General features: G+C 37.4%; 1 pseudogene; it reads left to right on the forward strand.

Moving 5' to 3' along the window:
• Positions 1–2,946: 2,946 nt before the first annotated feature.
• LOC103111688 (large ribosomal subunit protein eL30-like) lies at positions 2,947–3,323 on the forward strand (annotated as a pseudogene).
• The last annotated feature ends 452 nt before the right edge of the window (positions 3,324–3,775 follow it).

Below are 3,775 nucleotides of genomic sequence, written 5' to 3' on the forward strand. Positions count from 1 at the left end.
GTCCTAGAATGCAACAGTTTACTTCCTAGAATACCAAGATAATTGATAATTATCAAGAAGCATTGCAAAAATATACACTTAGTTGTGAAGCTGGCTCCCGTTTCCATGGAACACTCCTCGAAATTATTCATGGGAGTGATATTGAAACTATATGAGATGGAACACTGCCTCTGGATGTCCCACCTGCCAGTCAAATGTCATTATAGCAAGACAATAAGACCACCTGCTAGGGCAAGGAAGAGAAACCTTCTCTCTGTCATTATGCCTCAGTCCTTGAGATTGACAAAGCTGAGCTGAGGGCCAAGAAGTTACCAAGGTCTAGGTTCAGTACCACATGCAGAACAATGCCAGGTGCAGTGGGAGTGAAGAGCTACTGATTGTCCACACTAATGTATGTGTGTGTGTGTGTGTGTGTGTGTGTGTGTGTGTGTTACAATGAAGGCATTATTATGATGTGCACATTGTACAATGGCCCCCTCTCCGTCTCATGCCAAAATCAGGACACTGTTTAGTTTGTTGTTTCTTTTAACCCAACATCAAAGAATGGATACTTGACTCAGAGTTCAGCCATTTTCTCTTAGACATAAGGTCAAGCATCACTTAAAGAATAGGAACAGATTCCCAGCTACTGCCAGTTTGCTTCCAGAAGTAAGAACTTCAGGGTATGCTGAAGATGTCTGCTTCCTTCCTGCCCTTCTCTTAACCCAATGCATAGTGAGTAGTCAGCTGTCAACAAATAGACCTGTCACCATGCAAATGAAGGGCCAGAAGCCCTGAGAGTGGAAAAAGCAACACAGAGTAAGAAACGGGGTTCACCAGAGAACTAATCAAACTAGACTGCATGAGGCCCATGGGCATTGGACACAGAGGACCTTCTTCTTTGACCAAAAATCCACAGCAGATATTTGGGTCAGGAAAAATCTTTCACCCTGCTAGGAGAAGTATGTTTTCAGAGAACAATCTGGAGACCAACTAGCAACATACAATAAAAGGGAATTTGTACACATTGCACTTTTGGAACAAATGTCAGAGAAATCCATATACATGTGTGTGTTTAAGGCATGCACAATAAAGTGCATAAAAACATTGTTATAGCAAAAAACAAATGCTAACAACTTAAACACCTATTCTGGATAAATTTTTCATTGTATTCTCAGACAATGAAAGAGTATAGAAATAATGAGCTATCAATATCCAGGTCCATAAGGATGTCATTCATATCTTGAAATGAAAAATGCTATTTGTAAAAAATAGATATAATATGAATGTAAATATCAGAGTGCTAAGGGAATAAATCAGCCTTACAGGACAGGCCTTGCATGTCTGAGGCCCTAGTCTCATTCCTAGGAATGATAACATGGCAGAGCTTACTGGTGTTCTTGTCTGTCACTTTCTCTCATAAAAATAAATAGAAATAAAACTATGAAAAGAATATGCATTTATACTATAGATGCACAAATATGTATAATTCAGAACTACATAGATTGGCTATAAATGCATAAAGTACATATCAATGTGCCACACAGGTGTCAGCATTGTGGTTATCCCTGGAGTGAATGCAGAGAAAGATTAGAAGGATTCACAGGGAGTGTTTTAACTATGTATGTCACATTTTAAGTTACAAGTAAAGTATAACTATTAATGCACTGAATTTGTTTTCAATCAAAGGTTCTTACACTTTTGTATGGCTTTGAGATTTTATACAGTGTTTTCTTCACTGGAGAAATAATTTATTGGGTATATGATCATACTGATACTGTTGTCAAGTCAAGGTTGCCTTAGAAGACTAATGGAGGAACACTTCTACTCTTTCTCCTTTAGTTAAAAATTCACAGTCCCTAAGAGCAAATCCTTGGAAAGTATACACATAAGGTAGTAACAGGGATTTGTAGAGTCTGAGAGAGTAAACCATCTTTATTCTATAGTACAGAAAAGGTCTCCACATTACAGATGGTAACAGGAAAAGAAAAAAGACAAAACTAAAAGGCAGTCTAGAGCCCTGTAAACCAGTGACACTTCAGGAATTGGACAAGCAACCTGCCACTTCTTTCCTCCAGCTCTCTGTCTCAGCAGGGCATCAACATCTCAGCACTGTGTTCAAAGGAAATAACTGAACAAGCAGATTTTATTACAGTGCACTGTTGTGGCTGCAGAATTCTAGGTAGATTTTATAGCATTTCTAGTCATTGACTCAGATATAGTACCAGTGGACTATTTGAATAAATGTATAGTGATCTGGGTAGATGAATAGAACATAACGCTAGATAAGAAATAGCCCAGGTGGTCCAGGAGGTGGCGCAGTGGCTAAGGCACTAGACTCTCAAGCATGAGGTCCTGAGTTTGATCCCTGGCAGCACATGTACCAGAGTGATGTCTGGTTCTTTCTCTCTCTCTCCCCTATCTTTCTCATTAATAAATAAATAAAACTTTAAAAAAAAAAAAAAAAAAAAAAAAAAAGAAATAGCCCAGAATATCAAACTAAAAAGAATATATATATATATATATATATGTTTATTATATGTATATAGTCTCTTATGTTCTAAATTTTTAAAGAAAAATGCACATTGCAGGCAACATATTCTAATAAAAATGCTATTTCTGAGTGACTTTTTACAAAGTCTCTGTGTAGGAAGCCTATGAGTTAACTTTACCAGGCTTACAGATATGTTTTACTCATCTGATGTAAGAGAAATACTACTCAGCCTGCCTACTAAGTATTTTCCTATAAAGCACAATTAATGCCAAGCTTAGCTCAAGGGTATCTTAAACATTTGTAATTTCTTTCCTAAGAGCCGGTTTTAAATGGCAGAATCTACTTAGAAATCTAGAAACAAGAGTCCTGTTCTGATACTGTGTCCAACAAAATGTACACTTTGGCCTTTCTTTCTCTCCAGCCATCTTGGTAGCTGCTTTTGGTTGGGGACATCCAGCACCTAGGACAGGAAGATGGTGGCCGGCCGCAAAGAAGACAAAAAGGTCACTGGAGTCGAGTCCATCAACTCTAGGCTCAACTGGTTATGAAAAGCAGAAAGAACACGCTGGGATACAAGCAGATTCTGAAGATGATCAGACAAGGCAAAGCCAAGCTGGTCATCCTTGCCAACAACTGCCCGACCTTGAGGAAATCGGAAATTGAGTACTATGCCATGTTGGCCAAAACTAGGGTCTATCACTATAGTGACAATAATATTGAGTTGGGCACAGCATGTGGGAAATACAAAGTCTGCACACTGGCTATCACTGATCCAGGTGATTCTGATATCATTAGAAGCGTGCCAGAACAGACTGGTGAAAAGTAAATAATGAAAGATTTCTCTGTAATAAAGTGTGAAGGGATATATATATATATATACTTTGTATGAGAATGGCGTGAGAACTACTTATATTTTCCTTGATGGTATTATAGTTTAAAATTGTGTTTATTATACATGCCCAAGCTGATGTGTAAAAATATTCTTTCTCCTCTCCTAGCCAAATTTGTGTTTTTGGCACCTAATTGTTTAATAAATTAAACACTCATGACCAATCAAGAAAGTGAAATTCAGATGAACTTAAACAAGTTAGTTAAACATTAATATCAAATCATAAAAAAGTAATAATAAATCTCTGTCAGAAAAGTCAGGCTAACTTGACTTATGAATTGAAAGGAAATGAATTCTATAGACAAATGGTATCCCCTCAGACCTTAAGTGCATGGCCTAGAGGTAAAATAATTTATCTTGATGTAGAGAGAGGAAGAGAGAAAATATTGTACCAATTTTCTAATCATACAGGT

Source organism: Erinaceus europaeus, chromosome 3 (genome assembly GCF_950295315.1).
Source record: "Erinaceus europaeus chromosome 3, mEriEur2.1, whole genome shotgun sequence".
Taxonomy (NCBI): Eukaryota; Metazoa; Chordata; class Mammalia; order Eulipotyphla; family Erinaceidae; genus Erinaceus; species Erinaceus europaeus.